This window comes from Peromyscus maniculatus, chromosome 15, assembly GCF_049852395.1.
Source record: "Peromyscus maniculatus bairdii isolate BWxNUB_F1_BW_parent chromosome 15, HU_Pman_BW_mat_3.1, whole genome shotgun sequence".
In the NCBI taxonomy this organism is placed as follows: domain Eukaryota; kingdom Metazoa; phylum Chordata; class Mammalia; order Rodentia; family Cricetidae; genus Peromyscus; species Peromyscus maniculatus.
The window spans coordinates 33,831,675-33,857,012 of NC_134866.1; the positions used below are offsets into that span (position 1 = coordinate 33,831,675).

At 40.4% G+C, this 25,338-nt stretch overlaps 1 long non-coding RNA gene across 3 annotated transcripts; it reads right to left on the minus strand.

Moving 5' to 3' along the window:
• Window positions 1-777: 777 nt before the first annotated feature.
• On the minus strand, window positions 778-24,900 carry LOC143268661 (uncharacterized). Of its 3 annotated transcripts, none has more exons than XR_013044719.1 (3): window positions 24,817-24,900; window positions 13,928-14,192; window positions 778-1,165 (listed from the first exon to the last, which is right to left on the minus strand). It is a non-coding gene; the product is annotated as an uncharacterized LOC143268661 (long non-coding RNA). The 3 variants fall into 3 exon arrangements; XR_013044717.1 differs by having other exon boundaries at window positions 24,783-24,900; XR_013044718.1 differs by lacking the exon at window positions 24,817-24,900 and adding an exon at window positions 21,329-21,414.
• Between the last annotated feature and the right edge of the window lie 438 nt (window positions 24,901-25,338).

Below are 25,338 nucleotides of genomic sequence, written 5' to 3' on the forward strand. Positions count from 1 at the left end.
AAGTTTCTTGACACGTAAATGTCAACATGCCTATCATAAGGAAGGTTTTCAACACAATAATCTTTTTGGTAGAGCATTGTCATTCAACATTTGGTTTTTCCTGCTTTTAGTGTGGTAACATTTACTATACCATGATACTGAGACACGAGCTGAGTGTGTAAATGGAGACCAGAAATCCTGGGAAATTTCACTGGGCTCTCCCTTTTTTGAACTACTACCACCATGGCAGTAACCATAAAGAAATAAGGAGGAAATTCTTCAGGGATCAAGCAGCAACAAACCCCAAAGACAGGCTGCTTAGCAGATGCTGTGACCGTTATCAGTGTGACTCCATGAATGACTCAGTCTTGCCATCCCGGCACCGCCCGGAGGTCACAAGAGGCATTAAGATAATGGGTACCTTGGCATGGAAACTCGTGTTGCCAATATTTACAAACTTCTCGTTTTCTTCTGCTACTGATTAGTAGACATGGCTTCAGTGGCAGATTGGAAAACACAGTAGAACTTAAAAAGAGTGACATTACCCAAGGAAGACGTCACTCCAAATCCCCCCCCCCCAAAAAAAAACGAAAACACAGCAGTGATTCAGTTTGTTGAGTGAGCAAGACTGGGTAGCCAAGGAAGGGAAGTTCCTAAGTGAAATCACTTGACAGCCACTAAGGAGTTTCCAAGCCCAGAACCCTGGGCCACCTCCATCTAGGCAGTGATCATGGCTCCCCCTTAACTTACCCCGGAGTCCAGGAGCATCCTGGTGGAGTCATCACAATATATCACCAGGAAGTGTGTTGTCTCTATCACAAAAGCCAATGAGCAGAGATAGGAATTCAGTTGTTAAATTGCTTTTTATTTGGAGAACTTGTGGTCCAAGAGGGCAGAAACTAACATTCTACAAACAAACAACAGGCCGCCTTGTATCTCATCTCCAGCCAGCCAGGCTTTATAGGGAAGAAGCAAAAGACAGGCAATCAACCATCCCAGAGCTCAATCTTGCCCCTTGGGTCAGGTTCTCAGCTGCATTTCTGAGATCTGTGATGTCTGTACCTCTTATCATCACTTCCACTTTTCTGTCATGCTCTGGACGTCTGGGCTCAGCTAGTTCTTGGAACCCTGGAGTCTACTTCATGTGTAGGGGCATCAGCCTCCTACTCTTCCTGTGGCATATAGGCTAGAAGGGGAAGGTGAGATTTCAGAACAAAACAACCATTAGCTGTGTTTCTATATTGTTAAATGGCCTGCCTATACATGTAGATTTCTTTAAACAATGTTGAGTACACATGTGTCACATAGAATATAAAAGTGCCCTAGTCAGTAACTCTTGCCCCCTGTCAATGTATGAGAGCTCCTAAAAAACAAATGATGAAATGCAAACATCTTAACTCATCTATACTGAATTCTCCTTCATTTTAGTGATAAACTGTTGGGGAATATTATTTTAAGGTGTGTAACTTCTGTTTATGTTGCATTTGTTTAACTCTGTGAAGCTGTGTTACTGTGCCTGTCTAAAACACCGGAGGGTCTAATAAAGAGCTGAATGGCCAATAGTGAGGCAGGAGAAAGGATAGGTGGGACTGGCAGGCAGAGAGAAGAAATCTGGGAGAAAAAAAAGGAATAGCCAGAAAAGGAGGAGGACATCAGGGGTCAGCCACCCAGCTACACAGCAACCCACAAAGTAAGAAATAATAAAAGGTATACAGAAATAGAGAAAGGTAAAATCCCAAAGGCAAAAGCTAGACAGGACAATTTAAGTAAAGCTGGCTAGCAACAAGCCAAACTATGGCTGGGCGTTTCTAATTAAGAATAAGCCTCCGTGTGTGATTTATTTGGGAGCTGGGTGGCAGGCCACCCAAAAGAGCAAATACAACAACAATAAATGATTCAGGTGTTTAAAAGTTTAAAGGAAACATGTTAAAAGTAAAAGAAAAAAAAGATACTGCTAACCCTAGCTTTACTGAGTGAGAAAAAGGCCACACTATTCCTGGGTTTCAGCTGTGTGGAGCTCAGAATTATTAAGTAGAGCCAGTGGCTTGCTGTGTACCAGAGATGTGACTTGACTTTGAGTCCCATAAACATATCACATGTTAGATACACACCTGCTTCTTAGTGTATGGACCCTGCCTGATTCCTGGAACTGTGACTATGATCAATTTTACTTCTAGGATTAGATTATATTAGATGGCACATTTGATTTGAAGAATATAAGATTTGCCTGGGAAGATAATCTGACTAAAGCATATGAATCTTTTCAATCTAGAGACAAGTCAGAGATGAAGTGAGACATGAGACAAGAAGATAACTTGGCACACTACTGCTGGTTTGAAGATGCAGGAAGCTGTGGGATAAAGAGGCGTATGGGTGGCTTCTAGGAACTAGAAACATCCCTGGCCAATAGCCTGTGAACAAATGTGACTTCATTCCTACAAACACAAAGAACTGAAATCTGACAACACACTGATCAGTTTGGGAGCAGTGTTTCTCCCCAGAACCTAGCAGAACTCAGCCCATTCGACATCTTAACTTCAGACTCAAGATAGACCCTACAGCATCTCATACCATACTGTTGATGTATAGGCATGAATTGATACATGGACACATTTTTAGGATAAAAATTTGTGATGATTTGACATACATCAATAGCAAACTACTGCAATGCCAGTAACAGAAAAACAAATGCCTGTCTGGACACCGCACAGCAGGAAAAGAGAAGCAGAGATTTTGGAAGCAGTCAAAATCCAAAGAAAGCTACCTGCAAAATGAATTATTTTTTCTTTGGGACAGGATTTCATGCAGCGTAGGCTGTTCTCAAGCTCACTGTGTGGCTGAGGATGACCTTGAATTCCTGATCTTCATCCTCCCGTTTCTAGAGTGCTAGGATTATACATAAGAGATGCCATTCTTTGTGTTATATAGTGCCAGGGATCCAACCCAGAGCCCTTAGCATGCTCCTGAGCACTCTACCAGGCGAGCTACGTGCCCGACTCTGTATGCATCAGTCCAACAGCTGGCCTCTCAACTGCAATAAGGAAGGTTGGATGACTGCAAAACCATAGTTTCAAACATCTGCAAGAAAGTCAGTCAGTCTAGAGCGGTGGTTCTCAACTTCCTTAATGCTGCAACTCTTTAATATAGTTTAATATAGTTCCTCAGGTGACCCCTAACCATAAAATTATTTTCTTGCTACTTCATAGTTGTAATTTTGCTACGTTTATGAATTGTAATGTAAATAGTTTTGCTGTGGGATGGTCTGTATGTCAAATTGCTCTGATTGGTCAATAAATAAAACACTGATTGGCCAGTGGCCAGGCAGGAAGTAGGTGGGACAAGGAGAGAGGAGAATTCTGGGAAGCGGAAGGCTGAGGCAGGGAGACACTGCCAGCTGCCGCCATGACCAGCAGCATGTGAAGACGCTGGTAAGCCACCAGCCACATGGCAAGGCATAGATTTATGGAAATGGATTAATTGAAGCTATAAGAACAGTTAGCAAGAAGCCTGCCACGGCCATACAGTTTCTAAGCAATATAAGTCTCTATGTTTACTTGGTTGGGTCTGAGCGGCTGTGGGACTGGGGGGTGATAAAGATTTGTCCTGATTGTGGGCAAGGCAGGAAAACTCCAGCTACAAGACAGAGGTTTGTCAAAAGAGTTGTGACCCAAAGGTTGAGACCCGCTCGTCTAGAGCAACATGACCAGACAAACCACCTTTAAATAAATAATAAATGAATAAAAATGCTCTCAAGAAAATAAAAAGCAAAGTATTCTTTCCAAATAGTTACTGTTTAAAAGAGTATTGTGGAGAAAAGCAAAATGGTCAAAAAGAAAATATGAAATATCCAGAAGAACAGTGAGCTAAGAAAACAGTAACTATGCTAGCTTTGAAAATTCACTATATAAAAAAAATAACTAAAATGTAAGATGAGAAAAAGCCTGAACAATAATAATGTACAAAATCAGGAAGCTGTGATTGGAAATTTGTGTTCATGTATGAATTCACATCTATCATAAGGCTTAGTGTGCCTAGGATCTCTAGGGCTGTCTTGAGGCTAAAGTCAACATGTCAAACAGGATGAGTTCCGCTAGAATGTGGGGGAAGCATTCCTTTCAAACTGATCAGTTTGCTGGCAGTTTTAATAATACATCTTTTTTAATATAATAAATCTGCGACTCCTTTATATTATTCCAGAGGAGTATCTAAGGCCCAATTTTATTTGCTAGTTCACCACTATATATCTATGTGAAGGAGAAAAGAATAACTTTCACTCTTAAAGATTACCTAATTTTAAAATGTAATTCTTCCTGCTATCCCCTACTCTGTTGTTCCCCCAGCCCCCTACCCTAGCAATGGTCCCCTCATACTTTCCTGGTTTCTGCAGTTACTCTGGGCTATGTGCTCCCATCTGAAGATTTGAAGCTAGAAGCCTTCAATGAGATAGGACATGAGATGTATGCCTTTTCTAGGTCTGGGTTACTTCTCTCAATATGATCTTTTCTAGTTCCATCCATTTATCCTCAAAGCTCATGATTTTGTTTTTCTTTATAGATGACTAATATTCAATAGAGTATATGCACCACACTGCCCAAACTTGAGCTGACATCAATGGACATGCCAAAGTGGATGTGGAAACGCCCATAAGACCTCAACCTTACACAAAGCACTACAGACAAATGAGGAAAACTAGGATCTGGAGGAATAGTCTTCCCCAGGAATGAGCATGGAAGCTGGAGAAAGAGTATTCCCCAGGGATGAGCACACCAGTTGGTTACCAAATACCTAATGGTCAGCCCTGAAAACCTACATGAGTGAACAAGGTATATTTAGGAATATATATATAAATATGTGTGTGTTCATATACATATGCATGTAATAACAATAAATGAAACAAAAAGAGGCCATGAATTTGAAAAAGATCAAGGAGGGATACATGAAAGAGAGTTTTCTTTAATGATGTGATCCCTGGTAGGTCGACCACACTCCAAGGCATGCCCCCACATGAAAGAGTAGTTTGGAAACACAAATTGAACTCAGTAAGATAGAAGGGGAAAGTAGAGGATGAGGAGAGGGAAGAAAACTCAAAATTAAGTGGGTAAAGAGGTAGGGGAGGATCTAGGAAGAGTTGGAAGTGAAAAATGATCAAAACACATTACATGAAATTCTCAAAGAATTAGTAAAAATATTACTAAAAGTAAAATTGTATATTTTAAATGAAATAAAGTAGTGACAAATACTGCAATGTGGATGGAAGAGGATTATAATGGGAGATTTTTTATATATGAATGGTCTAGAACTGTCCCATCTGTAAAAATAGAAAGTAAAGGGATGATTGTTGAGAAACGAAGAAAAAGTAAGAAGTTGGGGGGTAAGAGAAGAGGTGATTGCTAGAAGATATGGGGTTTCCTTGCATGGTGAAAATATTCCATAACTATGGTGGTGGCTCCACAGCACTACGATTATACAGGCACACATCAACTTAACATTGGTGGGTAAATTTTATGATACTGACTTATATCCAAGTAAAACTGATGCTACAATTTTGTAAATATTTTAAAAGTATACTATCTTTAAAACTTTAACCTATCAGACCCAGAGTCCCCCTAGCTCTTTACCACCACCTCTTTTAGCCTTTCTTCTAGGCCATCCCCATCCCTTTGTGATACATACCAACCCACAGAACTGCTCTCTACCAGAGACCTTCGGTGCTCACACTGATCTGGGACTCAGGTAGCCTGCATTTATTATCCTTCCTGTCCAACATTCCGGTTTCTCCAGATTCACTCTTGCTCCTGCTGTAGTCTGTCTGTAGGCTTGCCTCCTCCCACTACACCTCCGCTGCCCCTGGGGACTCTGCTTCTTCGTGTGAACCCAGGGTTCCCTAGTTCTTCCCACTGCTCCTCTCAGCCTCTACACTCAGGACACAGAATCAGGTGGTTCATGTGGCTCTGGACCAAATGCCTCCTTCCTGTGCTCTTGTTCCCATGGTACCAGAAAATGCTATGGAGTTGCCATCAGATGGACACAACTAAAGAATCCTGCCCAGCTGCAATACCTGTGAATCACAACAATGTCCAGCATGGCAAGGTATCCATATGGATGAATTAAGAGTCACTCGCATGTTAGTGATAATCAACAGCTGTCTACTTGAACCTAAGTCCCATGCCACAGGAGGGCAATCATACCTGGTAGCAAAAACCTAACCAGCTTCCCAGGGTTAGCACTGGCATGGACCTTAGAAAAGAATCTACTACCATAGTTTTGCTAACCAGAATAATTACCGACTACACTCCAAATCTCATCCTTACATACTCAGACAAGTGTGGGTAGCTGCCATACCTCATCAAAGAAGCCTCCATTTACAGCAAATAGAGACTATAACAAAACAAAACAAAACAACAAAAAAAACCCACCACAACTGAACACAATATAGAGATCAATAGATCACGGGGGATCCCAGCTTCAATGGATACCTCTATATCACAGCTCCTACATCTATGGCTCAGGGAACACTTCAGAAGAGAGTGTGAAAAGACTGGAAAAGCCAGAACACCAGGAAATCATCTGTGAAAGTTTCTCCTAGAAATAGCTGAATAAACAAGACTGGAACAATGGCAGTATCAATGGGCATGTTGACATGGAGGGGAATAAAATGTCCTGGGGCCCACCCACAGACAAATAACTACAGGCCACTAATGACCACCAGGAAAAGAATTAGCCCAGAGATAAGTCTCCTTATTGGTTGTCCAGTGCACAGTGGTCAGCCCTGAATCTATATACACATAAACAAAAAAAACAGACTCAGCAGGTTGATTATCTATTTGTATGTACATATACTGATATATGAAACAATAATAATCAAAGAAACAGAGACTATCAACCTGAGTGTGGCAAGGTCATAGGAGAGGTTGGAGGGATCAAAGGGGGAAAATGATGTAATTCTCTTTCAACTGAAAATATAAATAAATAAACTTTCACTATTAATTTGATTGGATTATGTAACTTTTTTTAAAATCATTTCCAAGGGGCTCACAACCTGCATCTTCTCATTCACATATAGAAGGACCGCTCCCACACCTAGGGCCTAAGATTGCTACCTTCTTCTGAGAACTAAAGGGTAAGTTCAAAATTCGTCTTGTGGCTCCTCAGCTGATCATGTGAAAGATCTGTGTTAAAGAGCCTGAAATCTATGACATCATCTTTGCCAGAGCTCTGATTTAAAAAAAAGGGGGGGGGGGTCACTTCAAAGGTTCCCTTTTTCTTGGCTCATTCTAGTCATACAAAAGTCAATGGTAATAGCCAAAAGTCACCAAGGTCTTACATGAGGGAGGAATTTCCAAGGTGCAGAGCATGAACCCAGCAACAGAGAATCCAGTTCTCCTGACTTCTGCTTCTGGGCCATGACACAGCATCACCATGCTGTGACATGTATGCAGTTCTCACTTCTGCCCTGACACCTCTACAATCTACAGGGAAGTTCTTCCATCTCCCCTCCTCATCCTTTTCTGGCCTCACCCAGATTTTGTTTACATATGCTTTCACTACTCCTAAGTGGCCGCAGGCAATAATTATATTAAAACCTAAAATCTAATAAAATAGTTAATATAAAACTATAGCACTGCTGTTAAAAGGAAGACAATAATTGTGACCTGACCTCCAGGGAAGTGGAGACGTGGTAAAATCCCTTTGCTATTTTTACCTGCCTCTAATTATAGAAGGAATTGTATGTGTTCAATCAAATGTGCAATCACATGGGCAGTGATTCAGAGCTCTGAAAAAAGCCAAACCACATTGACAGCAACTATGCTCAAAAGATCCTAATTTTTCACTTCTGCCATTGAATTATTCATCTTGAGAGTGCTAATGAACCAGTGTTGGCCTTGAGGTCCTCATCTGCAAGGTGAAGGGCTTGGACAACATGATTTCTAATTTCCTTTCCAGGGCAAAGTCTATGATTTTGAGGGGTTATCAGAAGGAAACTAAGAGACTGGGTAAAGTTGAAGAGTTACATGGATGAAAACAGGAAGCAGGAAGTACAAATTTATAGTCTTTGTCTTCATAGGAGCCAAAGAACCTCGCACTCAGCCCCTTAGACCTATTCTTTAATTTCTTCCACCATTTTACTCAAAATAAATGATGCTCTTAACTATAAATGTTGTCAGTCAAAACTATACACTCTTCATGAATACTATAAATCAATTTCAGCCAATCGTTAAGATGGTTCTTCTAAAAAGCCTAATGACTCTTTTGAGCATGGTATTTTGGGCATCAAAGATTCATAGCAATTCTTTATCACAAGTTACATGAACCATGAACAAAAATGCTACATGGTTGTGAGACAACGATACAATGTGGAGGATAAAAAGGCAGAAGCAGGATGTGAGATAAGTTTCACCCACACTGGCTCTGGATGAATCATCACCACTTGCCACAGAGCACCCCACCCCTTCATTAAATTTTGGGCACCACTCTGCCTAGTGTCTTCTAGGGTTCTGGGATATATAGGTGACAATTAAGGGGAATTGAAGGCTCCTTGGACACATCTCTCCATGCAAAAGAAGGAAACAACTATCCTTGATATAGACCAGCCCATAGACCACAAATAGTTCCTGGTCCCAAACAATTAATAATTCACGGCATCTGAAGAACATTGCACATGACTTTCAAAACTATACAACTACCATTGCCAAGGGAAAAGGAACATTGCCACTCTGATAATAGCCACTCATTAAACAATGACCAGACAGCCTAAATTTCATAGATAACCTATAATAACATTCAATTCCACTTCAAGAGATCATTCAGCACAATTCTATTTTTACAGTCTGTATTCTTTTACGACCTGAAGGAAAACAAAGCCCATGGGGCTGGTCAGTATAACAACTAGATCAGAGCTGGAGCCATAACATGTGGGCAGACTGTTATTTGACCGCTCACTTGTTCCCCCCTCTTTTCTGGTATTAGAAAACAAAAATTGATTGACCTTAGATAGAACACACTTTTTGACTTTCTCAAGCTAGAAGTAGCTACAAAAGGGAAGTCTACTGGGAAAACTTTCTGACAAAGTTTTGCTTTCCTAATAAAAGTAGAAGGGACAAAAATGATGTGATCTCTTTGCCCTTAACAAGGATGACTTTAATCCATCTTGTATTATCTATACCAGAATATCATGGAGTAGATAATTTTTAATAAGCAGAAATTTATCTCTCATGTTTCTGGAGGGTAAGAAACCCATGACAGAAGAGCTAGCAAGTATCAGGAGTTTTATGTTGTATTATCCCATTGCTGATTCGAGAAGGCAAGAGAAAGAAGGCAAGGGAAGATAAGTTCTCTCCCTTAATATCCTCCTGCACACGAACAGCATTTACCCATCCATAAGGTGAATCCCTGATGGTGGAATCATCTCTTAAGGGCCCCACCTCCCAGTAGTATTACCATGAAAACATTGCAGAAGAGGAGGTAGAAACATGTCAAGAGCCAGAGGCTCAGAGAGTTCGCTGTGAGACTGTGTCTCCTAGTAACATGAAGCTACACCCTCGAATTCTCACTGACGTGACTACCCACACGAAAGCTGAACAATGATGACACCAGTGGATTTGCCAAAGTGGACAAGGGAACGCCCATGAGGCCTCAACCCTACACAAAGAACTATAGGCAAAAGCTGGGAGTGAGAGAGGCAGCCTTTCCCAAGGAAGAGCACACCAATTGGTTGTACAGTGCCAAACGGTCAGACCTTAAAACATACATGTAAGTAACATACAGACTGCGCAGGATGTATTTAAGAATATGTATGTATGTATATGTATAAATATATATTTATTCATGCAATAACAACCAGTGGAAAAGGGGCCATGAATTTGAAGGAAAGCAGGAAGGGGTACATGGGAGAGTTTAGAGGGAGGAACGGGAAGGAAGAAATATAATTGTATGGTAATCTCAAAATGTTTTCAATCTGAGTTTTAGATAGGACACATATTCAAGCCAGGGCAAGACATTTGCCATGAAAGTGTTCAATGTGCGATTATGAGGTAAAATTATGAAGACAGGAGCATCACAGAAGTACACTCTAACGACACTGAGCACCTACTCCAGACTGCCTGTTTAGAAGCAAGTCCACTCAGTCTTCAAAATGTTAATGTTTACTTCTTGTTCCTGAAAGCATTCTGCCAGTAGGAGGGACTCTCACAGAACCCGGGGCCTGCAGTAAATTAACCTTTCCTTGGTGTGCTGATACCAACCACACCCAACAGCACAATCCAGCTTTTGATCTGGCCTCTCTTAACTGCAACAGGTTTGCGTCTACTCTTTATAATTATGCATATACTATTCACATTCTCTCTGGCTCTTGAAATGTTGGGATGAAGAAGAATTTACCATTAAGGTATTTCTGAAGACAGGTGTTCCTCACTTTTTTTATTTGGAAATATTAGATTTCAACTTAATTAAATTCAGTATGAGCCACTTTGAAAAGAACCCCAAACTAACTAAATTAGATGGTGCTGTGTTTAATTTGTTGCATATATTTGAAAGAATAGCAATTAGAATACACTAGTCAGCATTTTGTTACTGCAACTAGTATTGGTTACCTGTGAAGTAAAAAGAGATTTATTTGGACACATGGTTCTGAAGGTTCCAGTTCAAGATCAGATGGCCCCGTTGGTTTAGACTTCTAATAAGGACAATGTGTTTAGAAATGCAAGAGGCATATGTTGGAGCAAGTGAACATTCACATCCCTAAACCGAAAGATAAAAGACTACAGATTTCTACAGGCCACACACATTTCAAGTGACCTAGAGACTTTCTACTAGGTACTACATCCTAAAAGTTCCACTCCCACTAAGGGTGCCTCAAACTTGAATGTGTGCACCTTTGGGAGACACTCATCCAAACCACAGCATAGACCAGTGGTCCTCCATCTTGCTAATGCTGCGACCCTTTAATACAGTTCCTCATCTTGTAGTGACAGCCCCCTCCCATTGTAAAATTATTTTCATTGCTACTTTATAATTTTGCTACTGTTATGAATTGTAATGTAAATATCTGTATTTTCTGGAGGTCTTAGGTGACCAGTCGAATGGGTCATTCGACTCCCAAAAGTGTTACAGCCCATAGGATGGGTGCCATTGGCACAGACTAACATCTCTAGGGTGATAGGCAAGTGTCACATGCCATTGTCCATTGTGTGCTTCTTCACCACTAGCTTTAGTCACGCAGGTCAATGGAGTTACTTAAGCCGTCCACTCCGCCATGCTTTTTAGAATACTGCTGTACACACTGAGCTTTGACACACAGGAACTGTCTCATCTAGGCTCATTTACATACAAAAGAGAGAAATGTGATGTAAAAGAATAGCTCCGAAATTTTGGGATGCACTAATATTCTTCCAAGGGGGCAACAAAAGCCAAAACCATCCTGCTACCAAAAATATGAATTTTGTCCAATGGAACACTCCAGGGTCAACTTACGTGTCAGCACTGCGTTTTTGTTCTTTATTTTCTGTTTGTTTATTTTCCTGTAAAGCTAATTTCTCCTTTCCTCATAAAGAAGTCAAATAGAATGCACTTCTGTATTGCCTAATCCTTCCCAAACAGTTCACTAACTGAGGACTACGCATTCAAACATATTTGCCTACGGAGGCCATTATCATTGGAAGCACCACAGAGACTACTCATCATCTTTTTCTTCTGAAGTAAATGCTTTGTGGGTAGTAAGAAACCCACAAAAGCCTTTCTGTTGTGTACTTCTATGTTATAAGGATAATTGTCTCTATTGTCCAAGTGTCCTTAATTGGCAACTGAAATATTTTTGTTCGCCACAGTGCTCCACGTGTAAAATGGAAAGCTGGAAGTGAATGAGTTAGCAGAGCCCTTGGTGGTGTCTGGCTTTGATAAAGGAGAAAAGGGTATGCTGTCCTTTGGGGTAGAAAAAAAGAAATTGGATAAATTTTGGTGGCTTTACAACACCCTCTAATATCAGCCTCTATCTTGGGCCAGCAATAGGCCTAATCAGTTTCCTGGGACAGGTTTTCCAGTCCCAAGACCAGCATAGAACTGCTATAGAGTGCCAAGCAAACTTGTACAGTTGGCCATCCTGTGACCCATGCTTTTCCATCTGTCCAATCTGTTTCCATCTGTCAATTATCTGTCCTCTGACGTTAATCCCATTGTCTCTTAATGGGTTAATGGATGAACAAGCTGCAATGGAGCCAACTGATGAAAATAACTAATAATAAAAAAGAGCAAATGAATGATTCATGGAACTGTGGAACAAATCTCAAGTGTATGATGCTCTCAGTACATTGCCAGACTCAGAGTTTTCACTATGTGCAAACCCATTTGACAGACATCTGTTAATACTTTTTAAATCCCTAAGTGATGGTAGCAAAAATTATACAAACCCATGAATGCAATAAAATCCGTAGTATTTTGTACCAAAAGGCAAGATGTCCATATTATTTATTTGCAGAAAATATTTTAAATAAATTCATTTATAAAAAATGTTCTTTAAATGAAAAATGTTGTCCTCATATCCATCTATGTCATAAAACAAAGAATACTATGCAAAGAATCAAGATACCTGAGTTCCAATTTTTATTATCCTTGGATGATATATATATGAATATACTGAACTTTTGGTCATTTTCACTCCCCATTACCTCCCTTTTCTCCTTCCCTCTGTAAATGAAGCCCTTCTTCTTCTCAATAAGTGCCCCCCCACTTCTATGGTGTGTGTATGTATGTGTGTGTGTGTTAACTATAATTATTGTCATGAACTTGGGTAGGATGTTATTTACTGGAATATGTGCAACTTAAAACTGGCTATATCACTAAAGAAAATAAAACCCCTCCACCAGCCACCATTAGCTACCCATAGTCCTTCAGGTTGTAAGCTGAAATGAGGATGCCCAATCTTGTGCAATTCTTATGCAAGTAGCCACAGACGCAATGAGTTTATGAACACCACAGCTGTGTTGTGTCCCGAAGAGACTCTCTTGCAGCATTCCTTCACAGCCTCTGCTCTTTCTTTCTGTGTACACCCTCCCTTCCATGATGGCCCTGAGCCTTTGACACAGATGTCCTGTTCAGGGCCAGTCATTCTAGAGTTGCTTATTCTTCCACACTTTAATAAGTTGTGAGTCTCTATATGAACCATCACCCACTAATCAAAAAAGGGAGCTTCTCTGACAGTGGCTGAGAGCAGCACTTGTCTATGGCTATAAACATAAGTATTTTGTAAGGCAGAAATCTAGCTCTTATATAAACTTCATAAATTGCTCCTTACTCCAGTGTTCTAATTCTAAAATGAAAGTCATAAGCCAGTTCTCTGAAAAATAGTTAACCCAGCTCTAGAATTCTATGAAGCTCTCATGCTGCATCATGTGGAATTCCCCAAGTTGTCTTGAGCATTAGCAAAGACTAAGGTTATCTAAGGGTGGAAGTTGAAAGGGGCAGCACCCATCAAATGAGGGTGTTTTATAATGTAAGATGATCCCTAAAGAGGAAGTACTAATAGAAATCTTTCTCACCAGAAAAACAAAAGTGGCAGATTTAATGAATGCTCTTAAATATTGAGCTACACATAACACCTTTTGACTTGCTATTTTAAAACAAAAAGTATGCATATTTATGGGATACCACATGATAGTCAATACATGTATACATTGTGTAATATTCAATGTATTATACTATACTATACTATACGTAACTATACCTCAGAGATATATCTTTGTAATATAAACATTCAAAACCATTTCTTTTAGATTTTTTTGAAATTCTCTTAGCATTGTTACTTTTTACAGTCACTGCTATGCAGAAGAATATCATTCCTGTCTGGATGTAACTTACTGCCTATTGATCAACCTTCCCCAGTTTATCTCCTCCCGCCCCCACTTAATTTTTTAAAACAATTTTCCTCCAATCTTGGTCAAAATAAACTTGCAAATACATGGGAAAGAAAGAGAAGAATCATATTTGCTTCTGGCAGAGATGAAGCTTCTGCATTCTGTTTTCACCTCTGGTGGTAGATGTGGGATGAGGAAGAAGGGGCTTTTTAGGCTAATGGAGCAGTGTGAAGTTGCTCACATGGTGTGTACTCAATCTGAAAGCAGCGGAACTGCTCATAGCTTCTTGCAGAAACTCCAGAACAGACAGTCTTGCTGTTTCCATTATAGTGGAATGTCCCTTAAATTTTTTGTCTCCATGAGAATGCTCTGTGAAACCAAAGGAAAAGAAAAAGGTCTTTTCAGTGGACTTTTAGGAACCCTAAATGACATTATAACAGAAGGTGACCAACAGATCAATGCCATCTTGGGATCAGGGAAAGACTTCAGAAATGGTTAAAGGGAAGTATAGAGAAAACAACTACTTTAAAATTTTGCTTTGATATCTAAAATCTCTAATGTAGTAGACTTATTCTCATTGGAGTCTAATATTAAATCAACATATAGGATATTAATTGTCATATATTGTATATTGGCTAGTTTTATATCAACTTGGCATAAGCTAGAGTCATCTAAGAGGAGGAATCTTCAGTTGAAAAAATTGCCTCTGTAAGATCTGTCTGTAAGGCATTTTCTTAAACAGTTATTTATGGGGGAGATACCAGCCTATTATGGGTGGTGCCTTCCCTGGAATGGTAGTTCAGGGTGCTACTAGAAGGCAGGCTGAGCAAGCCATGAGGAACAATCCAGTAAACAACACCCCTCCATGGCATCTACATCAGCTCCTGTCTCCAGGTTCCTGCCCTGTTTGAGTTCCTGTTCTGACTTCCTTCAATGAATAGTGATTTGGAATCTTAAGTCAAATAAACCCTTTCCTCCCCAAGTTGCTTTGATCATGGTGTTTCATAACAGCAATGATAACCCCAACTAAGACATATGGTATGCCAGTTCTCAAGATTTAATGTTTAGAAATATGAGTACTTAAAAACAAATAATTCATGTGAGCTTGATTTATTTTCCCTACAGTCAAGGAATAGTAGCTTCCTAAGAGCCTCTTTATGTACTGTGTTGGGCTTATTGAGCGTATTGAATTTTTCTGCAATAAAAGTATCTTGTAACAGGAAATCTGAATTATGTGGCAGAAATAAACCCTGGAAGCTACCGTCCGTTAAAGATGTTTCAGTTTAACAATATCACCAAAGATGCAAAGTGAGTTTTGAACTAAGCAAAATATGATTACTCAGTCCATTATCTCTGGAATCTCAGAGCCTCAAAACCTCAGCTGTCATTAGATACAACCTCGAGGCCAATGCAGAGGCCCACTCCCCCCACCATGCTAGAACATTTGTTCCCAAAGCCAAGATACTCTCTACTACCTATGACAGATGCCGACCATGTAAATAATTATAAATTGTAAGTTGCCTCTAGCTCCCTGACATCCTTCCTGTTTATTGAGACCAGATTTGTTTCCCAGAGATCTAAACTAAGAACCAAGTTCTGCCCTCAATAGTAACAAAGATATTGTCTTCTTTCTATGCATTTGTCCTTTGGCTAAATAAATTAGAATCATGTCTATTATTTGGTTTTCTCAAATTCACATTAAATTTCTCCTTCCTCTGCAAAAGTCCCTCAAGTTACTTGATTTTCAGTATCTTTTCATCCTGTCTACCCTTCTCTTACTACTATAGGATCCCAAAGATTTTCAATTTCTATATATCTACAAGAAAACACACAAAAAAGTGGTTCCAGGATATTCAGCTGGCCCTGAGTTTCCACCTAGAGATGAATGATATTCTTCTACTGCTATAGTATTGTGTTGTTCATCACCATGGTATTCTTTAATGTGAAATAATCTTTCAATAAGAAATTTGTTCAAGGCTATGCTCAGCAGGGGATCTACTTTATCAGTAGAAATTTCACATGAGGACCCATATATAAAATTAAGCAGAAAATTACCTAGTTAAAAGTTAAGCTGCAGATACAGACAGGAGAAGCTGGGGATCTGCCTATTTAGATGCCCATATCACAATCTCCACTTTCATGGGGTGAGAAGCAGTGAAGAGAAAAGAGTTGATGTTATATCTTGAATGTGTCCCCCCAGGTTCATGCTGGCATTTGTCAACTTATTTCATGGTTGTTGTTGGTAGTATCATACAACCCAGAATGGCCTCAAATGTTCCGTGCAGCCTAGGCTGACCCCTAACTACTGAGTCTCCCATTTCAAGTCCCAAATACCAGGATTACAGTTGTGTACCAACCTGCTGGGCTAGAACTTGAAAACTGATACAACATTTTTTTCTTTTTTTAATCATTTTTTATTAAGAAAATTTTTTATTCATTTTACATACCAATCAAAGATCCCCCTCTTCCCTCCTCTTGCCTCTCCAGTCTCTCTCTCCCAACTCACTTCCCATGTCCTCCTACAAGAAGGTAAGGCCTCACATGGGGAGGTACATTTAGTAGAGGCAGGTCAAAGCCCCTCCCACTGCCTCAAGGCTGTGCAAGGTGTCCCATCATAGGTAATGGGTTCCAAAATGCCTGTTCATGCACCAGGGATGGATTCTGATCCTACTGCCAGAGGCCCCTTAAGCAGATCAAGCTATACAACTGTCTCACTATGCAGAGGGCCTAGTCCAATCTCATGCAGGCTCCACAGCTGTTGACCTAAATTTCATGAGTTTCCACTAGTTTGGTTTGGTCATCTCTGCAGGTTTTCCCATCATGACCTTGATGCCCTTGCTCATAGAATCCCTCTTTTATCTATTTGACTGGACTCCTGGAGCTCAGCCTGGTGTTTGGCTGTGGATCTCTGCATCTGCTTCCATCTGTTACTGGAGAAAAGCTCTATGATGACAGTTAGGGTAGTCACTGATCTGATTACAGGGGTAAGACAGTTCAGGCACCCTCTCCACTATTGCTAGTAGTCTAAGCTGGGGTCATCCTTGGGGATTCCTGGGAACTTCCCTAGCACCTGCTTTCTCCCTATCCCCATGATGTCTCCCTCTATCATGATATCTCTTTCATTGCTCTCCCACTCCATCCCTAAGCCAGCTTGACCATCCCATTCCCTTATGTTCTCATCTCCCATCCCCTACCCCCCATTGCCCACCCCTCATTCCTAGTTTACTCATGGAGATCTCCTCTATTTCCCCTTCCCAGGGTGATCCATGCATTCCTCTTAGGGTTCTCCTTGTTAGCTAGCTTCTCTGGAGCTGTGGCTTGTAGTCTGGTTAGCCTTTGCTTTACATCTACTGATATTACAATTTTTAGAGGTGTGACCATGAAGAGATGACTGGTGAATGGAGAGAACCGATGTCATTATCATAACAAGTAGGTTTTTTAATGAGCTTGCTATCATTCCATCTTTCCACCTATGCCACGGTTCATTCTACCATGTAGCAATGCAGCTGAAGACCCTCACTGGACGCCAGCACCCTGTTTTCAGTTTCCTACCCTTTATGACTCTGAGTCAGATAAATACCTTACGATGTATTACAAGTAGTGTTTAGTCTGTGGTGTTGTATTATAGATACACAAAATGAAATAAGTAGATATGATTTCAGAAGTCCACAGGGAAGAAGAAAAAAGAAGAGGAACAAATAGCATAGGTCTGGAGGAGCAGCACAAACATGAAAGAACTTATGATCCTTCCATATGCACTTAACAGCCAAAGCTTGCTCTGCAGTCCAGAGGTTCCATTAGTGAAGAACAGACCTCCCACGATCACTTCTAACAGAGAGGCACCCATCTCAACACCATCTGCTCTTATACACCACATGGAACACTGACATTTTTGTTTATACTTTAAGCACTTCCACACTTCAAGGGATTTTCACTTTGAAACCATTATATACTCCCCATCCCACGCCCAAAAAATAGACTCAAGGTTTTAAAAGATGACAATTGCAGGAATTGTAAGTGAAAATCACATGAGGTCACAGCTCCAATTATTGTTTTGCAAATGGAGAACCTGTGACTCAAAGCAGATGTGACTTTCCCGGGATCACATTAGAAGAGAGGTATGCTCATAAACCAGAACAGTTAGAAGAGAGGTATGCCATAGACCAGAATAGTTAGAAGAGAGGTATGCCCACAGACCAGAACAGTTAGAAGAGAGGTATGCCATAGACCAGAACAATTGACAGCAGAGTAGCCATTTTCTCATGGTGAGGACGGGTTGTTTGTGAAGAATTGTCACTGACACAGCCTGAGTTGTCATCGCCTCCATCTTCCACTGGTATTTTTGTAGGCTTGGCTCTGTCATATCCCCACTCCCTGATAAGGAGGTTGTTTTCCTTTTGAGAATAAATAAACAGTGAGAACCAATAAATACCCTTTTGTCTCAATATTTTTTTTCCCAGAAGATGGAATACCACACACCAAGAAACTTCTTTTCTCCGAAGTAATAAATATTTATTATAAGATACAAACAGTACACTAAATAAAGTATTGGGGTGCTTTTACTTTCTGTCAGTGCGATATTTTCTCCAAGTTCATGGGGACATTGACCCAGAGTGGACACACAGAGGACAAAGTTGAGTGACCTTGAGCACCAGTTTGGACACTATGCTGGGTAGTTTTATGTCAGCTTGACACAAGCTAAAGTCATCTGAGAAAAGGAAACCCAAACTGAAAAAAAAAAAGCATCCATAAAATCTGGCTGTTGGCAGGCCTGTAGGACATTTTCTTGATTGGTGATTGATGGGGTAGGGTTCAGCCCACTATGGGTGGTGCCATCCTCAGGTTAGTGGTCCTGGGTTCTGTAAGAAAGCACACTGAACAAGCCATGGGAAGCAAGCCAGTAAGCAGAACTCCCCCATAGCCTCTGCATTCACTGTTCTCTCCAAGTTCCTGCCCTGCATGAGTTCCTACCCTCACTGCCTTTGGAGATTTAGCTATTTGTTACATGGAACTGTCTGCAAAATAAACTCTTTCCTCCCCAACTTGCTTTTTGTCACGATGTTTCATCACAGCAATAGTAAGCCTAAGACAGACACTAAGCCAATAGTTCACAGGTCATGAGACCACTAAAGCCCCATGCCTTGGTATTTATGGAGTCAGTTCTCTCCTTTACTCTTATGTGAATTTCAGGGATCAAGCTGAGGTTTTCAGCCTTGTATGGTAAACACTATTACCCAGTGATGCCTCTCTCAAACCCCACATAACTCTTATCTCATCTACCATTTAATCCAAAAAAATAGAAGTTCTTTTCTTTAATTATTTAATTGGGGGTGGTTATTTAAAGAGACAGGCTGTGTAACCGCCATAGCTGTCCTGGAACTCACTTTGTAGACCAGGCTGGCCTTAAACTCAGAGAGTTCTGCCTGAATCTGCTGTCCAACTGCTGGGATTAAAATTCTTATTGCACACTACTGGCTATTAAGGTACTTTATTATGATCGCATAGGCTTGGTGGGGTCTAATTACAAAATTTTTCAGCTACCTGTGAAGAGTATGGCTGGCTGGCTCTTGGGTCTTTGCTTTGCCCCCATCCTTTGTTTACTCTGTTACTATTTATATTCGCATCGTTCTAAGATGCTAAGATTATATGAGAAAAACAGATGATGCAAAACAATTCAAAAATAAATGAAGATTGGAGGTCTAGATACCACTAATCCTGGCTCTAATCATGTCCACTGACTTGGTGGACAAGTAAAGGGTAAAGAATTTCTTTGTGGCTGTCCAACTGCCTGAGTAAAGAGAACATCTCTGGTGTGGCTGCTCTTCTATGCTCTGGACCTCCTTTTTCCCCTAAAGATTGTTCTGTACAAAAACCTTTATCCACAAAAACCCCTTCATTGTTTATGAGGACCATGTCTGCCAAGCACATAAACTTCTCAGAGATCAACCCTTGTGCCTTCTCTTGCCCTAATGATGCAAATCAGTAGTGAATCCATAGAAAAACATACAAGCCAGAATGTGGAAATGGGAAACATGGGTGGAATTGGAGTGCCCCAACAACACAAGTGCAGGATTTGCTGGTCCTCTTAGATGTACAATTGCAATAGGTTGATTTAGATGACATTCTGCCAAAGGCAAGGAACATATTAGGTGGCCTATGATGAAATTTCTAGCCTTATAAATCTGATTGTTGGTTCTATGCCCCTAGGAGATGTGAAATTAAAAGGATGTAGTTAGATCAGCAAAATTGATTTTTTTTTTGGAAAGTATAGTTGTAAGACTGAGGCATTGTTTTATAAATGTTCATGTTATTCCATCATGATGGATAACTGTGGTTTAAGAAGTAGGAAGAAATAAGAGACAAATATTTACCCAATGTTTTCTGCTAAAGATCAATATAAGATATAAGTGATGCTGGCCCTTTATTGAATTAGTAATAATCTCACATGCAGAACTGCCTGTCATTGTTTATCCACTAGGATATATCCACTCTTTTATGCATATGATGAAGCAGTAGGAACAGAAATTCAAGCTTTGAGTGGTGGCACACTCCTGAATCCCAGCTCTCTGAAGACAAATATAAGCAGATCTGTACAAGTTGAGGCTTGCCTGGTTTATATAGTGAGTTTCAAATAAGCTAGGGAGACACAGTGAGATCCTACCTTAAAAAAATAATTAAAGGAGGAAGAAAAAAAGAATACTGAAAAGACATTAGTCAGGGACAATATGACTGCATGTGTCTCACACTGAGCTTGTGCCAGATAATGGGTCTTCCCTAAAGTGTCATGGGCAGAGCCTCTGATCAGAATCACTGCAGGACCTTTGGAAAGCTGAGACCTGGACATTACCCAAGTATCCCGTGGCTTAACATCTCTGAGAGGAGGACCCATCAGAGGATTCCACAGTGATCCTCCAGTGTGTCAACGCTGCCATTGTAATGATCTCATAATGCCTGAGAGGAGGACCCGTCTGAGGATTCCACAGTGATCCACAAGTACACCAACTCCAATGCTGAGCTGTTGTAGTAATGATCTCATAATGTCTGAGAGGAGGACCCGTCCAAGGATTCCACAGTGATCCACAAGTACACCAACTCTGATGTGGAGCTGTTGTAGTAATGATCTCATAATGTCTGAGTACAGACAGAGGTGACAGTGACTCAGTTCCATGGAGTAAAAATTCATTCAAAGTCCCATTCAGTGTTTCCGGACTTCTACTCCAGTTCACATGCCAGTGGCATTCCTTTGGCTCTTCTATAGCTGAAAGGAAATTGCTGTGTGTTCCTGAATTGCCTTTGTGAATAGCTGAGTCACACTTGATAGCTAAACACAGTATAAGATTTGATTAACCTGTTGAGTGGCCAGAGTCAGCAGACATTTGGAAGGGAGCTTTTTACCCCATTTCCTAACAATGTATTCTAAAGTATAAATTAATGTCAAACTTTCAGAACTGAATGTTCGGCCTTAATGTAGATTGGGGTGTACTGAAAAAAAAAAATCTCCTCACCAGTTTGCCTGTGCCATGGTCCATCATTCCTAAATGACAGGGAAAGTTCTCTTTTATCTGATTCAGCAAGTATTCTAGTTGTAGCTGAATAACAAACAGCAAAGAGAAAGGAAAACTCAGCATTAAACACAGAATATTATAGGCACTAATTTCCTTAGCTATTCTCATCTCATTCCTTCACCATCACAATCTTGAGAAAAGCTATGATGAACTCTGTTTTACAGTTGGTGATAGGTAGTCTATGACTACTAAGTGGCAGAGCCAGATCTAATGCCAGGGCCTCCATCCTCCAGCCGAAGAAGCTGCCTTTGTCACACCACACAGTATGGGGTTTCTCTCGATGCAAACAGCCATCAGGGTGACCCCACATTTGCTATACCAGGGAGCAAAGTACATAATGGGGGAGAAGGCTTTCAAGGCCACCAGCATGAATTTGAATAAAGAACGTGTGCCTGTAACTAGATGCATTACCTAGAGGAATATCCCTTAATCTATTTGTGGTTCAATTTCCTCATGTATTAAAGAGGATACTATCTTCCAGGAGTAATTAAAATTAAGAAAGAACATTGTAAAAAGCATCTAATACCATAGCTAATGGTTAATAAATTTTAGCCTGTAGTCTTCCTTTTAAAAAAAATCAATTAGTGCAATAAAAATATTTTTCTAAGCCGGGCGGTGGTGGCGCACGCCTTTAATCCCAGCACTCGGGAGGCAGAGGCAGGCGGATCTCTGTGAGTTCAAGGCCAGCCTGGGCTACCAAGTGAGTTCCAGGAAAGGCACAAAGCTACACAGAGAAACCCTGTCTCGAAAAAACCAAAAAAAAAAAAATTATAAAAAAAATATTTTCTTTTTCTAAAAACATTGGGGGCAATTCATGAAGCAAACAGAAAATGAAGAAGAGGAAAGCATTAGGCAGGTAAGGACTCCCTGGAATGCAGAAAGGAATGAGATTGTTCACAGGTGGAGCAAGAAAACAAAAACAGATGGCATCCAAGCCATTTGTCTGCTTGACAAATCTTATAAAGGTTGTTCTAATAATGATCTCATCATGCTTGCCCTAATGAACATACAAAATTCAGTAATCAGTAGGCTCACATGAGAACTTCATGTACTCATACCCAGTAAAATATCTATCTCCCTGTTAGCATAAACTTAGCTTCTGCTGATTTGGGTTTCACCCTTGCTGAAATGTGTTCCGAAGTGTTTTCATAATATCACACATGGTGCCCTAGCCTACAGCTGAAAAAACACTCATGGATTCCAGAGGTCATCTGGTGACAAGTGCCATGGCACCACACCATCAGATGGCAAGGACTCCTCACACCTCAGGCTTCTACTAACATGGTGCAATACCTACAAAGGAGAGAAATTTCCAGCCTCCTGCCACTTGCTCTCCTCCAAGATCCCACTGATTCCACAACAAGAAGAAAGAGATCTTTATGTCTCCTTTTGCTCTGGATATCAGCACACCAGGGTCCTTTCACTCAGCCCTTGGCCATCACACTGCTGTAAGCTGCAAATGAGAATACCTACTGGTGGCCTCATTTTATCCCAGTTGGCCATCATCAGATCTAACACTATCAGGCCTAGAATTCATATGACTGATTAATCAGAGAGCTCAGTTCCCACATAATCCATTACCCCTAATTTCCTCCATATCAACTACTCTGACCCATTTCCCCAACCATTTTCTATACCCAAAACGTACTGTGCCCTCTTTACCATCACCTGTGACCATCTTCGCCATGAATTGTACTATAAGTTGGAATCCTAACACCATGATACTGTTTAGAAATACATTTATTTAGATATAACAGATGTTTCAGATATTAACTTGAATGAGGTCATATTGAAGTAGGATGCCCCTCTAATCTAACATGACTAGTGTCCTTAATTTTAAAAGGGCAGATTTAGACACAGGCACATGCACACAAAGGGGATGCCATGTGTTGACTAGAGGTATGCTCTTACAAGCCAAAGAACTACTACAAGCTAGGAGAGAGGCCTACAACAGGAATATAATACTTCCAGCACCATTAGTTTGGACGTTGGATGCCTCAAATGATGAGACAATAAGTTTCTGTTGTTGTGAACCACTGGAGTGTGGAACTCTGTTATGTGTCCCCTGCAACTATTACAGAACTTCCCCCAAAGACTCCTTCCTCATGGCAACACACTCAACGATCTTCATACGTAAAGGGTTTTTTCTCATGCTCCTCTGTACTGCAAAGCCTGGAGATGAAAGATGTCTACCTGGATCCCATTGTTCCCTCCAAACTGTTTCTTCTCTCCATCTTTCCAAGCTTACTCTATCCTCTGCTTTCTCTGTTTACTCCCTTCTCTGCCCCCTACTTGCTACTGTCATCTACAACTCTTCTTCTGCTCTCACCACTTGTTCCAGATTATTGCCTGTAGTTTTTTTTACCGCTACACGTTCTTGTCAAAACATTTAGTGACAACAACACTCCAATATCTCGATTCCCTACTTCCTTGTGTCCAGAGATTATTTCCCTCTTTCCAGTCCAGGCTTCTAGTCCATCTTATTATTATCACTATCAGTGTTGTTTCTTTCAACAGCGAAGACTCAAGTTTCTTAATTTGAACACTAGGCTCTAGCTTTCAAATTCATTCTTCTTCTTTATCTATATCCATGACATTCTCTACTTCCAGTTGTATGGACTTCCAACCCACTAAAAAGTAGCCAACACCCTACTCTTCTTCCCAATGTTTCAGCTCATGTCTTTCCTCCTTTTCTTATCTGGTTCAAATTTCATTGATCTTTAATCAGAATGGCTCTATTGAACACACCCTTCATGCTCTACATATACTCAACATACTTATTTGACATTCAATACCAGTAACACCTAACAATATACATATTCTAAATCTCTGTGTCTGAAAAACTGAATTTGCCAACATAAAATGCATAATTGCATTGTTATAGTTATGGCTTCCTTTAAAGTTATGATTGCCAAACTCTTTTTACCAAATGCATTCACTATAGGCCATCTATTCTCACTGTTACATTCTCTTATTGCTCAGAGAGTCAAACTTTGGGATTCTTCTCATTTTTTAATCATTTTTCTATGATTTATTTATGATTATTATATTCAGATAATTGATCTACTTAGTTCTACAGCATGTCAGTCTCTTAACTTCCCTAATTTCAGTTGATATTGACTTCCCCCTACATCAAATACATACTTATTGGTTATGTCTGGAATAATATTTCTAACATCAGCAACATCAATTTTAAGTGTCCTTTTTGTAACCCCCACCTCCTGTCTTCCAGTTCACTCTCTTTCACCCATATTTCAAAATTCTCTGAAGCTTATAGGACATTCATTCCCCAGATCATATCATCTACTTTTCTAAAACTCCATCTTTTCTTCCTATTAAATTTAGACCCCTAATTTCATCATCTAAGTTGCTCCTTCCATATATCCTCAGTTACCTGCTTCCTTTGTAGCTGATAAGCAAACACCCACCTTCTTTAATCCTACTCTAATGTCAACTACATGTCTGTCACTGAGTGTCTAAGTGTGACTGGAGGAAAAATCCAGAACATTTCTTTTTTTTTTTTGTGATATATATTTTTTATTTTACAATACCATTCAGTTCTACATATCAGCCATGGGTTCCCCTATTCTCCCCCCTCCCACGCCCTCCCCTTACCCCCAGCCCACCCTCCATTCCCATCTCCTCCAGGACAAGTCCTCCCCCGAGGACTGTGATCGACTTGGTAGACTCAGTCCAGGGAGGTCCAGTCCCTTCCTCCCAGACTGAGCCAAGTGTCCCTGCATAAGTTCCTGGTTTCAAACAGCCAACTCATGGAATGAGCACAGGACTTGGTCCCACTGCCTAAATGCCTCCCAAACTGATCAAGCCAATCAACTGTCTCACCTATTCAGAGGGCCTGATCCAGCTGGGAGCCCCTCAGTCTTTGGTTCATAGTTCATGTGTTTCCATTCATTTGGCTATTTTTTTTCAATAATTGAGTAAAACTGAAA